At 41.1% G+C, this 14,516-nt stretch overlaps 1 protein-coding gene and 1 long non-coding RNA gene across 5 annotated transcripts in view; one reads left to right on the top strand and one right to left on the bottom strand.

Moving 5' to 3' along the window:
• The window catches only part of LOC148149407 (uncharacterized), a 78,571-nt gene extending 64,757 nt beyond the window's left edge, over positions 1–13,814 (top strand). For 2 of the 4 annotated variants that reach the window (XR_015757913.1, XR_015757914.1), the window contains exons 5-6: positions 10,970–10,998; positions 12,908–13,814. This is a non-coding gene — a long non-coding RNA (uncharacterized LOC148149407). The remainder of the gene's footprint in view (positions 1–10,969; positions 10,999–12,907) is intronic. The other 2 variants (XR_015757915.1, XR_015757916.1) reach the window with 1 other exon arrangement.
• LOC122553627 (E3 ubiquitin-protein ligase pellino homolog 2) overlaps positions 1–14,516 on the bottom strand; it is a 249,147-nt gene that overhangs the window by 214,681 nt on the left and 19,950 nt on the right. The gene's annotated exons all lie outside the window — the stretch shown is intronic.

Below are 14,516 nucleotides of genomic sequence, written 5' to 3'. Positions count from 1 at the left end.
AATTGCAGATTATGGATCAGTGGTGCTGGAAGAGCACAGCAATTCAGGCAGCATCCGAGGACAGGCAAAATCGACGTTTCGGGCAAAAGCCCTATTGCAGATTATAATCCACAACGTCATACCGTTGTATTGGCATCTCATTCAGCCTTGAATCCAATAGCAAAAGGATTGTCACAGATCCATTTACTGTATTGTAACATCGCCTTGGTTTCTGCCACACATCCCCTCTCTAATTGGAGGATCATTTTCCCATTTTTCTGTCATAGGACACAACTGACTCCTTGACATATCTCTCTCTCTCTCTCTGCAAAATAATCTCCTCTTTGCTAAGCAAGGTTGTGGACAACATAACAGAACACAATGACATACAGTCTTTCTGATGCTGAGTCCCAAAGTGCTGTCTGTTGAGTGGTCGCAAGGAGTGAAACTTTATTTTAACAGCAGTGCCATCCTCTCTCTTGTTATTGCATGATGGAATTGTACCCTTGCTTGTTGGAATATTATGGGTTCTGTACTGGTGTTATCAATCTGTTCTCTGTGGTAATTTCCTGTCAGCAATGACCCAGCTCTGCAGTCAATGAGCAAACACTTATTACAGCTATAAGTTGTTTAGATGTAGGCATCATGAGAACTCTCATGAGAACACACAACTGAAGATATATTTTTTGCAATACATACTGGCAGCACAGAAAGTGAAATCTCGTTCTATTAATGAATGCAACTGTCTGATACCATGGAGCTATCAATTGCCCCTTATACTTGTGGGCATCCTATGATTGCAGCAGATCCCATATTGCTTCTGGGCAATAAATGCTGGCTTTGAAAATGATACCTACATCCCATGAAATAAAAAAAAAATCTGCAGGTAGCTTCAGCATCTGTAGGATACAGAATTGATTGTGTGCCAGTTCTCATCACTGTACAGGACCCTGGTGGCCAGCATCCTGTATTGGTTGTGTCTTTCCCTGTTAACATTCTGGCAGCTGCTCTACTTGGCCCTGGACCACCAAGCACCAATTACTCCACAAATGCAACGCTGCTACCAGCAGTGCTGGGTGGACTTTTTCAATCACCACGTCTGTTTGGGGTTATCTGGGATAAGTGCAGGTCCCTGACTAGGGCAGAATTTAGTTTGTATCCTTAATGATCTTGAGAAGGCAATGGTGAGCTGCTCTCTTTAACCATTCATGTCTTAGGAACATTCATACTGCTGTTAGGAACAATGTTTGAGGATTTTAAACCAGCAACAGTAAAGTGTGGATAGCATGTGGCTTGGAGAAGAATTTGGTGGTGGTGTTCCCCTGAATCAACTATCTTATCCTCCTAAGTGGTTAAGGTTATCAGATTGGAAGTTGCAGTCAAAATACCACTGGTGAATTGAAGTGCATCTTGTAGATGGTACACATAACTGCCACTGAGCATTGGTGGTGGAACAGATGAAAAATGAACCTAGCAAGCTATTTTGTCATGGATGTATTGAGCTTCTTGAATATTGTTGGAGCTAGTCATCCAGGCAAATGAAGAATATTGCATCAAACTCCTAACTTTACTTTGTCGATGGTGGACAGACATTTCAGATACAGAAAGCAAGCTACTTTGCACAGAATTGTCTCTGATCTGGTCTTGTAGCCACAGCCACATGACTGGTCCCATTCAGTTTATCGTCAATGATATATCCCAGGATGTTCATTGTGAGGATTAATCAGTGATAATGCCACTGAACATCAAGAGGTGACAGTTAGATTCTCTCTTGGAGATAGTCATTACCGGCAATTGTGTGCAGTAAATGTTATTTGCCACTTAGGTCACGTCTGGGTATTGTCTGTGACCTGCTACACGTGAACATGGACTGCTTGAGTATCTGAGGAATCACAATTGATGTTGAACATAGTCCTATCATCTCTGAATATCCCCACCTGTAAACTTATGAAAGATAAAAGAATCATTGATGAAGCAGTTAAGATGGTTGGGCCTAGGACACTACCCTGAGAAATCACTGCAGTGATGTCCTGCAGTTGAGATGCACCAGGTATTTCTTTAGCCAGTGGAAAGCTTTCCCTGATTCCCAATTATTCCAATTTTGCTTGGGCTCGTTGATATTATATCCCATCAAATGCTGCCTTTATGTCAAAGGCAGTTACTGTCACCACACTTCTGGAATTCAGGTTTTGACTATATTTGGACCAAGGCTGTAATGAGGTTGAAGCTGAGTGGGCCTGGTCGAATTCAAATTGAGCATCAGTTTTCCTGAATGAAATAACTTAACTCGAAAGTGCTTCCAGTTATTTGTCACTTGGAAACTTTACCTTCCTTCAAGCACATTTGAACTAAATAGTTAAGTTTCATCCCTTCATCAGTTAGCTGATTTTTGACCAACTGCGTAGTTAATTTCCCCTGCCCACCTTGCTTCTTGCCTTTGCAAGCAGCACAAGATTCTTCCCATTGTCACAAATGATGATATTTAGTGCATTTTAATTTATTTTCTTTTCTAACTTTATTGGAATCACCCATGGTAATCCCAGCTTCCTTCTCTCAAAATCAATTAGCAGGTTCAAGACTCTGCATAAGAAAGCAACATTATGATCTCAAGGGAGACCATTAACTTTCATAGAACATGGAACATAGAACATTGCAGTGCAGTACAGGCCATTCGGCCCTCAATGTTGTGCCACCCCGTGAAACCAATCTGAAGCCGATCTAACCTACATTATTCCACTCTTGTCCATATGCCTATCCAATGACCATTTAAATGCCCGTAAGTTAGCAAGTCTACGACTGTTGCAGGCAGTGCGTCCCATGCCCCTACTACTACTCTGAGTAAAGAAACTACCTCTGACATCTATCCTATATCTATAACCCCTCAATTTAAAGCTATGCCCCCTTGTGCTAGCCATCATCATCCTCGGAAAAAGGCTGTCACTGTCCATGAGATCTAATCCTCTGATTACCTTATATGTCTCAATTAAGTCACCTCTCAATCTTCTTCTCTCCAACAAAAACAGCCTCAAGTCCCTCAACCTTTCCTCGTAAGACCTTCCCTCCATACCAGGCAACATCCGATTAAATCTCCTCTGAACTCTTGCAAAAGCTTCCATATCCTTCCTATAATGCGTTGACTAGAACTCATGCAATACTCCAAATGCAGAGTTTTGTACAGTTGCAGCATGACCTCATGGTTCCAAAACTGAATCCCTCTACTAATAAAAGCTAACACACCTGAACAGCTCTATCAACCTGGGTGGCAACTTTGAGGGATCTATGTACATGGACACTGAGATCTCTCTGCTCATCTACGCTACCAGAAGTTTACCATTTGCCCAGTATTTTGCATTCCTGTTACTCCTTCCAAAGTGAATCACCTCACACTTTTCTATAAACCTCCATTTGCCACCTCTCCACCCAGCTCTGCAGCTTATCTATGTTGCGCTCTAACCTACAACATCCTTCGGCACTATCCACAACTGTACTGGCCTTAGTATTGTCTGCAAATTTACTAACCCATCCTTCTGCGCCCTCATCCAGATCATTTATAAAAATGACAAACAGCAGTAGACCCAAAACAGATCCTTGCGGTACACCACTATTAACTGAACTCCAGGATGAACATTTCCCATCAACCACCACTCTCTGTCTTCTTTCAGCTAGCCAGTTTCTGATCCAAACCACAAAATCGCCCTCAGTCCCATGCCTCCATGTTTTGTGCAGTAGCCTACCATGGGGAACCTTATCAAACGCCTTACTGAAATCCATATACACCACATCAACAGCTTTACCCTCATCCACCTCTTTGGTCACCTTCTCAAACAACTCAATAAGGTTTGTGAGGTACGACCTACTCTTCACAAAACTATGTTATCCCTAATCAACTTATTCCTATCGAGATGATTAAATATCCTATCTCTTATACCTTTTCTAACACTTTACAGAAAACCAAAGTAAGACTCACTGGTCTATAATTATCAGGGTTGTCTCTACTCCCCTTCTTGAATAAGGGAACAACATTTGTTATCCCCCAGTCTTCTGGTACTATTCCTGTAGACAATGACAACATAAAGATCAACAACAAAGGCTCGGCAATCTCCTTCCTGGCTTCACTGAGAATCCTAGGATAAATCCCATCTGGCCCAAGGGATTTATCTCTTTTCACACTTTCAAGAATTTCTAACACCTCCTCGTGAACTTCAGTCCCATCTAGTCTAGTAGCCTGTTGCTCAGTATTCCCCTCGACAACATTGTCTTTTTCCAGTGTGAATACTGACAAAAAATATTCATTTAACGCTTCCCCATCTCCTCTGACTCTATGCACAACTTCCCACTACTGTCCTTGATTGGCTCTAATCTTACTGTAGTCATTCTTTTATTCCTTATATACCTGTAGAAAGCTTTCGGGTTTTCCCTGATCACATCCGCCAACAACTCCTCATGTGCCCCCCCCCCCCCCCACCTTACTCGTCTTAGCTCTTTTTTTGTTTGTTCCTGGTTACCTTGTAGCTTTCAAACACCCTAAGCCTTCACATCTCCTCCTAACATAAGCCTTCTTCTTCCTCTTGACAAAAGATTCAACTTCCTTAGTAAACTACGGCTCCTGTGCTCGACAAATTCCTCCTGTCTGACAGGTACAGGGGAACCTCGATCATCTAAACAAAATGGGCAGGCACAATTTCATTCGGATCATCGATTATTCGGTTAATCAATTCCTCTAGGGCTTGGAGTTATCTATTAAGTCTGCTCCCCGTTCAGGAGACTAGCAGCAGCACAGTGCGCGCAAGCCCTCGCCCGCCCCCAAAATCATCCCACAGCCCACCTCCCAAACCCCGTCCGAGGCCACCCTCCCACCCATTTCCCCCAACCCCGTCCAACAGCGCCCCCCCCCCCCCCGTCCACCCCCAAACCCCGTCCAACACCGCCCCCCACCCACCCCGTCCACCCCCAACACCGCCCCCACCCCCATCCTCTCTCCGGGGAAGCTGAATTGGACATCAATAAGACTCCTGCTGCTGCTACTGCCTTATGGGGGCTGAGTCTCCAAGTAGCGCACGTGCGCGCGCGCGCACACACACACACACACACACACACACACACACACACACACACACACACACACACACACACACACACACACACACCTCGCTAGCATGTGGCATGGGTAACAAACCAGAGATAATAACTCAGCTTTAAATCCCCATCACTCTTCCTACCTGTGTCATTGGTGCCTATGTGAACAATGACTTGGGGCTGCTCCCTCCACCCCCACAAGGATCCCAAAAACACGATCAGAGACATCATGAATCGTGGCACCTGGGAGGCAACACTCCAACCGTGAATCTCTCTCATTCCCACAGAACCTCCTGTCTGTACCCTTAACTATGGAGTCCCCAATGACTAATTGTCTGCTCCTCTTCCCCCTTCCCTCTGAGCAACAGGGACAGACTCTGTGCCAGAGACCTGCGCAACATTGCTCACCCCTGGTAAGTCATTCCCCCCCCCCCCCCCAACAGTATCCAAACAGTATTGAGGGGAACGCCACAGGGGATCTCTGCAATGCCCGCGGTTCCCTTTCTGTTCCCTGACGGTAACCCATCTACCTTCTTCTTTTACCTGAGGTGTGACTACCTCCTTTCAATCACCCCCTCCACCTCCTGAATGATCCAAAGTTCATCTAGCTCCAGCTCCAGTTCCCTAATGCAGTTTTCGAGGAGCTGAAGGTGGGTGCACTTCCCGCAGATACAGTCAACAGGGACCTTGTAGTGACCCTTACCTTCCACATTCTGCAGGAGGAACTTCAAACCACCCTAACCTCCATTCCAACTATTCTAAATTCCCAGTAAGCCTACCAAAAACTAAAAGAGAGGAAATAAAAGACTAGTCACCTTTTCAATCCAGCACACAGAACCTTTTTTTGGTTAGAGGAAGAGGACGGGTGGGAGACACTATCCGAATAGTGTTTCGGGTAAAGCAACCACCCAAATATACAGCCTCACTTACCCAGCAGTCCCATGTCCACTCCTGCTCAGCTTGCCTAATATTCATTCAAATAATTTCAAATATTCATTCATAAAATTATAACACAAAATTTCATATTTCAAGCAAAAACGTTTATTGCATAGGAGTTAAGCAAAGCAAATACTATTAACACTTACACATTTTGTAAACACTTAGATGTTAAAGTCAACAATCTCAAAAAATCACTTTCTGCTCTGTTTATATTTCCATCCATTACGTTACTGGAACTCAGGAATTCCTTGACTTCTTCCAGAACCAAATTAAGTTGTGCCTCACCTCATAGGAATTTACTTTTAATTCTACTCAGTATTGCTGCTTTTTCCAAGATATGAGATGTCTTAAGGTCCTTTCACTAGGCAAGATTTAGCCAGTGATTTTTCAAGACTTTTTAAGCACCTCAAGCAAAAAGATTAATTGTGTTCTTTTTAATGATTCCAGCATTTAAAGAACCCTTGTTTCTGATAGTGCTTTTCTACTGATCTTATCTGTTTGCATGCACCCAAATGTTGCCAGCTTTCTCTCTCTCTCTCTCTCTCTCTGCGAGAAAATACACAGATAAACCCAATTCAAAATCCTCTAAAATTTAGCCTCATGGCACTGGCACGCCTGGGATGTCCCGGATACAGAGTAAAACCAATCATCCACATTTGTAAAGCTTCTTCTTTGATGTGCTAAGTACAGTATATTAGATACTTTAAGTACTTCCCTTGTTTATCAGCCTTTTTAAACTTTTCTTTGATCTGGGGAAATACAATGAATAATTCATATCTCTAATGAAGACAGAGCAATTCTCCTCACATTTGCTGCCTTCTATTCCCCAACTAAACGGGCCCATATGTCATTTTATAGTTCTCACTTTCCTAAATCTGTCTTTGTATGAATACATGGAAAGACTTTGGACGTGTAAATTAATTGTGTATTCTGGCAACTTCTGAAGTCCAAAGTTTCAATCAATTTACAGCTACAAATTTAATTTCCCTTTGAAATTTATATTCCAAACATCTCTGATTCATTAAATTATATATTAATAACCCCTTAAATTCCTCTATATTGATTTTACAGTGAACTTCTTTTTGCTTTTAATCATTATTCCCTCAGAATAGAATGGTTTGGCAGTTCAGTCTTTTTCACCTATTAGATGTGTTTTGAACTTAACTAAGACTCATGTGCTCACAGAGACCTGTTTCCTTGTAAGCTGTAAAGACCCTGTATGAACTATTCAAGAGCATATGTCTTCAAGTCAAAACTTCCTGACACAGTTTGTAGACAGGCCAACAAGAGGCGAAGCCACATTAGATTTGATACTGGGTAATGAGCCCGGCCAGGTGTTAGACTTGGAAGTAGGTGAGCACTTTGGTGATAGCGATCACAATTCTGTTATGTTTACTTTAGTGATAGAAAGGGATAGGTGTATACCATTGGGCAAAATTTACAGCTGGGGGAAAGGCAATTACAATGTGATTTGGCAAGATTTAGGAAGCATAGGATGGATAAGGAAACTGCAGGGGATAGGCACATTAGAAATGTGGAGCTTATTCAATGAAAAGCTACTGTGTGTCCTAGATAAGTATGTAACTGTCAGGCAGGGGGGAAGCTGTAGAGTGCGGGAGCCGTGGTTTAAGAAGGAAGTGGAATCTCTGGTCAAGAGGAAGAAGAAGGCTTATGTGGAGAAGGATGAGATGTGAAGGCTCAGTTAGGGGGGCGCTTGAGGGTTACAAAGTAGCCAGGTAAGACCTAAAGAGAGAGCTCAGAAGAGCCAGGAGGAGACATGAGAAGTTGTTGGCGGATAGGATCAGGGTAAACCCTAAGGCTTTCTATAGGTATTTAAGGAATAAAAGAATGATGAGGGTAAGATTAAGGCCAATCAAGGATAGTAGTGGGAAATTGTGTGTGGAGTCAGAGGAGATAGGGGAAGCACTAAATGAATATTTTTCAACAGTATTCACTCTAGAAGATGACAATGTTGACGAGGAGATTACAGAGATACAGGCTACTAGACTAGGTGTGATTGAGGTTCACAAGGAGGAGGTATTAGGAATCCTGCAGAGTGTGAAAATAGATAGGTCCCCTGGGCCGGATGGGATTTATCCTAGGATCCTCTGGGAAGCCAGGGTGGAGATTGCCAAGGATTTGGCATTGATCTTTAAATCATCATTGTCTACAGGAATAGTGGCAAAAGACTGGAGGATAGCAAATGTGGTTCCCCTGTTCAAGAAGGGGAGTAGAGACAATCCTGGTAATTATAGACCAGTGAGCCTTACTTCAGTTGTTGGTAAAGTGTTGGAAAAGGTTATAAGAGATAGGATTTATAATCATCTAGTAAAGAATAATTTGATTATGGATAGTCAGCACGGTTTTGTGAAAGATAGGTCGTGCCTCACAAATCTTGTTGAGTTCTTTGAGACGGTGACCAAACAGGTAGATGAGAGTAAACCGGTTGATGAGGTGTATATGGATTTCAGCAAGGCGTTCGATAAGGTTCCCCACAGCAGGCTATTGTACAAAATTCAGAGGAATGGAATTGTGGGAGATATAGCAATGTGGATCAGTAATTGGCTTGCTGAAAGAAGACAGAAGGTGGTGGTTGATGGGAAATGGTCATCCTGGAGTCCAGTTACCAGTGGTGTACCGCAAGGGCCAGTGTTGGGTCCACTGCTGTTCGTCATTTTTATAAACGACCTGGATGAGGGCGCAGAAGGGTGGGTTAGTAAATTTGCAGACGACACTAAGGTCGGTGGAGTTGTGGATAGTGACGAAGGATGTTGTAGGTTACAGAGAGACATAGATAAGCTGCAGAGCTGTGCTGAGAGGTGGCAAATGGAGTTTAATGAGGACAAGTGTGAGGTGATTCACTTTGGACTAATGGTAAGATTTTTGGTAGTGTAGATGAGCAGCAAGATCTCGGTGTCCAGGTACACAGATCCTTGAAAGTTGCCACCCAGGTTGACAGGGTTGTTAAGAAGGCATACAGTGTTTTAGCTTTTATTAACAGAGGGATCGAGTTCCGGAACCATGAGGTTATGCTACAGCTGTACAAAACTCTGCTGTGGCCGCACTTGGAGTATTGTGTACAGTTCTGGTCACCGCATTATAAGAAGGATGTGGAAGCTTTGGAAAGGGTGCAGACGAGATTTACGAGGATGTTGCCTGGTATGGAGGGAAGGTCTTATGAGGAAAGGCTGAGGGACTCGGGGCTGCTTTCGTTAGAGAGAAGAAGATTGAGAGGTGACTTAATAGAGACATATAAGATAATCAGAGGGTTAGATAGGGTGGACAGGGAGAGCCTTTTTCCAAGTATGGTGACGGCGAGCACGAGGGGGCATAGCTTTAAATTGAGGGGTGATAGATATAGGACAGATGTCAGAGATAGTTTCTTTACTCAGAGAGTAGTAAGGGTATGGAATGCTTTGCCTGCAATGGTAGTAGATTCGCCAACTTTAAGTACATTTAAGTCGTCATTGGACAAGCATATGGATGTACATGGAATAGTGTAGGTTAGATGGGCTTCAGATTGGTATGACAGGTCAGCGCAACATCGAGGGGCGAAGGGCCTGTACTGCGCTGTAATGTTCTATGTTCTATGTATGTTCTATCTCCAAACTGTCAGTAATCAGTATTGAATGTTTTTCATTTAATTTAGTCATGAGACTAATTGGACCAGGAATAGGAAACTCTCATTGAAATAGGAAGATTGCATTGAGGCATTTTGCCATTCTGGACTGATGGAAGCCTTTCTCTGTATCTAACATTGGGTGTTTGACAGTTTAGATATATTCACAATACATATTCTCCAATATCCTTCAACTCAATATCAAATAATATCAATAATCAACAAACCAAAAGTTATTTGCATTGACATACAACGGCCTTGAAAGTAAAATAAATTACATTTCATTACTTCTACATATACAGTAGTCAGCCATAAGCCAAAGTAGATTTTTTGATTACAAGATATCTGACAGCTGGGATTTGAGTTGGTGAGCAAGAATATTTACCAAATCTTTCTCCACTCACTTTACATAATCAGAATGTTCCATTCAGCAGATTAAAGACTAGATAATGCTGTATATTTTACAAAAGCTTGCTGTTCACTCAGAGAGACTGAAGCACATGAGATAAAGAAGATGAAAGAAGAGAAACACCCTGCTCAATGCTAGTCAGCGCATTGCTGGAAACGTGCCTGTGTAAAAACATTTGAATTAAACTTCTGTGCAGTATATGGCCACTGAGAATGGAAGAGATTTGGTCTAGTGAAGTGTCAGGAATCATCTCTTAGTACATGGCTGGCAAGATGGTCTGCTCCAGAGGGGTCTATTTCCTTTCTCTACTACATTCACTATAGTTCACTAGTTTACTAACATCCTTTAGAGGAGGAATTGTACTATCCTTACCTGACTTACAGGTCTATAGCAATATGATGGATTCTTAAATGTTTCGAATTTTTTTAATTCACTCATGGGATGTACACATTTAGGTGGGCCAGCATTTATTATTCATCCCTGGTTGCCTTTGAGATGGAAGTGCTGAGTTCCTGTCTTGAACGGCTGCAGTTCATTTAATGTAGACAGACCATAATGCTATGAGGGATGAAGTTCCAGGATTTTGACCAAGTGACATTGAATGAAGGATGATATACTTCCAAGTCAGGATGGTGAGTAGTTGGACCAGGAGCTCACAGGGAGTGATGTTCTCATTTGTCTGCTGCCCTTGTCCTTCTAGGTGGTGGGAGTCATGTGTTTGGAAGATGCAGTTCACGGAGCCATGATGAATTTCTCGATATATCTTGTAGATGATATACACTGCTACTACTGAGTGTCAATGATGGAGGGAGAGAATTGTGAATGTGGTGCCAATCAAACAAGCAGCTTTGGCCTGAATGGTAACATGTTTCATGAGTGTTGTGAGAGCTGCACCTATCTAGGCAAGTACGCAATATTTCACCCTACTCCTGACTTGTGTCTTGTAGATGATGACCAGAATACGGGGAGTCAGGAGGTGAGTTACTCACTGCATAATTCTTCATCTCTGACCTGCCCCTTGTAACCACAGTATGGCTAGTTTAGTACAGATTCTAGTCAATAGATTCTAGTAATCCCCAGAATATTGATAGTAGAGATTCAGTGATGATGACACCATTAAATGTCATGGAGCAATGGTTAGATTCTTTTTTGATGGAAATGGTCATTGTCTGGCACTCGTGTGGCATGAATGTTACCCGACACTTGTCAGCACAGCCTCGATATTCTCTGTGTCTTCTTCCATTTGAGCATGAATTGCTCAGACCTAAGCTGAGATGGTGCTTTCAAATCTGGCCTAAAGGTACAAAAAGGAATTCAGCAAGGTCCCCAGGGTATTTTTCACTAAAATTCAGTAGTCTTTCACCATCCATGCATTGGAACAGGGAAAGGGACAGGCACTAATGGAATAAAAAGGATGATTAATAGTTATCTAATTGAAATATGGCAAGATTTTATGTATAAATTTGGTTTTGGTTTTTATCTATGAAGCCAATTTAATGCTGTGGGATCATGTTAAATAGCGACCAAGATCAGTGAGTGGCTAAAACAGCCTCTTCATTGGGCATAATTCATGGCAGCAATGGAATCCAAAGTACAGTTTTACAGTAGCCTTTTCTAATACACAGTTTTTACATACATTAAAATTTTAGCACTATGGTGTCATATAGTTGTATCTGTTGTACACAAGTTTGCGTTGACAACTGTCCTCGGGAAGCAGATGATAGTTTAGGCACTTGCTAAATGCTGGATGTTGCTCCTGATGGGATTAGAATGTTTGTCTGGTCTGAGTTTGCATAATTACAAGGTATTAGTCCTTTTGTCTTAAAGTTAATGTCTGTAAAAATACTAGACCTATATGATCAAAATAAGTGAGAAATTATGCATGTACAGCTCGTTCTGCTATTATGCAACAGTTGTGTTCCTCTGTACCTCACACTGTAGAAAATTGTGCTCTGGAAAACTGCTGTAGAAAATCGTGCTGTTGAAGATCGCTAATAGAAAATCACTATACCCATTCAATAGAAAGTTTGCATTATCCAAACAATGTCCACAATTCGTCAATCAAGTTATAACCAATTTGCGCTGATGAAATGCACTTCATAGCAAAATGACCTGTACTAAATAAACACATAGAGGATATTAAACAGATCTTCTGCAGCTGAGTCGTGAGATTTCATTTACTATTGCCAGTTTTTAGTAGTTCCTACACATTCATTCGTGACGTTTCACAGAAGGACTGCTTTGATAGAGAGTTTCTTAAAGGTGGTAGCAGCCCTATTTAATATGTATTTATAAAGTATAAATCCAAACATTACCACAAGATGGTAGTCCTAAATGAAAGTTAGAAATAGGTAGTACAGTGTGATAGAAATAGGTGGTGTACAAGGAAATTTCAAAGAGATAATAAAGCAGTAGACCATACGGACATGCTGGTGGAGGAAACATTTTGATGTCCTGCAGCCTATTCAGGTCCTGAGAAATGGTTGCTAAGAGCTAATTAATATTATATTTCCATAGTTTTGAGTGCATTATGGAGACATGATGGCGGGGCTGGAAGTGTTCTGTGTGGTATACTGTATTATTACTTATTCAGGGTAGTATTTGATACAGAAACAAGTATAAACACTGCTTGCAGCATGGGGCCAATAAGAATTGAAAGGTGTAAAGAAACAGTAATGGGTTGGCAGCCTAGGAAGGTATGTTTAATTTAGTTTATCTTGTAAGGGTAAAATGTACCACAGAAATGCAGTTTTATGAATGAATAAATGGAAACACAGCATAGTAAACATAGAGTGCTTGTGAGTTAGTAAAAAGAATCATAATACAGTATGTCACTATGCTATGATGCTCAGTGAAACAGGACTTTTTTATTTGTTTATTCACAGGATGAGGGTGTCACTAGCTGGGTCAGCATTTATTGCCCATCCGAGAGGGCAGTTAAGAGTCAACCACATTGCTTCAGGCTGGAGTCATATGTGGACCAGACCACGTAAGGATGGCAATTTCTTTCCCTAAAGGACATTAGTGAACGAGATGGGATTTTTTTGACAATCAACAATGGATTCGTGGTCATCATTAGACTCTTAACTCCAGACGTTTTTTTTGTTGAATTCACATTTCACCATCTGCCATGGCAGGATTTGCACCCAGGTTCCCAGGACATTACCTGGAGTCTCTAGACTAACAGTCCAGAAATAATACCACGAGACCATCGCCTCCATTAAGGTGTGAAATTGCTGGTGAATGAGGAATAAGGGTTTTGTGGTTATTGCTACCACCCATTCAACTTAGCCATAAAAAGCCAATGTTCATTTCTTTCTTGTGTGAAGAACAAATCACTCTCTTATTTCTCTCTTTGAGAAAAATAGATGCAGGAGCTACAGAGGTACTTAAAAGTAGGCCAAAAGGATCTGAGGTGTGGAAATCTATGTGAATAGTTCAGAGATGCTAAGGAGCTTCTTATTTTCCTAGAAATGCCCAAACTTGGAGGAAGAGTATTGTTAGTTGGTCAATTCAAAAGGAACACAGGTAAGCTACATGTTCTGAGGGACAGAATTTTCATAGAAGTGAGTCTTACTGATGACGGTCGTATCCACAAAACTCAAAGGTGAAAGCTATTGTTGGATAGGATGCAGAGCCACTCTGTACAGTTCAAGAACAGGACATTGTGGAAATATGTAGCGACATTGTGGAAATATGTAGCTACATTGTGCAACATTTATGCCAGAAGCGTTTTAAGTGCCTGTAGTTGTGTAAGATGTACCTTCGTTCTATCAACTATTTAAACTGAAATTTACCATTTTATTCACAGCATCATTTGCTAGTTCAATTACATTTTATTTATATTGCTTTGGAAAATACTAAAGTAAAAAGATATAAAAAGTGAAATCTCCTTGGTAATTTCTTGTTTGGAGCTTATTTGGTAAACTGGGTTATTTTGGTTTACATTTTCCCAAATGAATCATAATGCTAGTGTTTCATATTTAAATTGTGCACGCTTTGAGCTGTTAAAGGACTAAAAGAGTATGTAATCGTGCATTGGTAATCTGCTCAAAATTATTACCATACAAAATTTCCTAAATACTAGCTTACTGAAATCGACAGAGCTGTCTTACTATGTATACTATACATGTATAGTATACATTTTCAGTCAATGCCATTTATTTATTGCACAATTTTGAATTTATATTTAACTACACTACACAGTATACACACTTCAAATTTACATATACGTATGTACTTTCCATTTTAAAAAACGTGCTTTGTTACACAATTCTAGTGTCTCCAAACATCAGTTTATAAAAGCCAAATAATATACCTGTATTTATTTTTTCATTACATGATGCAGGGGCAAGGGTCAAACTTGAGGATCAGAAAATCAGTGGTTCACCTACAACCCACATTTAAATAAGGATCTTTTAGTTTATTAATTTTCTAAACTATAAAGTTTAAACAATTGAGAAATCTGAAATAACCAAAGGTTGGTATTAAAAA

The sequence above is a fragment of the Chiloscyllium plagiosum genome, unplaced genomic scaffold, assembly GCF_037043375.1.
Source record: "Chiloscyllium plagiosum isolate Xiang-an unplaced genomic scaffold, Cpla_swu_hap1 HiC_scaffold_8, whole genome shotgun sequence".
Lineage (NCBI taxonomy): Eukaryota > Metazoa > Chordata > Chondrichthyes > Orectolobiformes > Hemiscylliidae > Chiloscyllium > Chiloscyllium plagiosum.
Note: the sequence above shows the minus strand (reverse complement) of the source record. Positions and strands in the feature narration are given on the sequence as shown.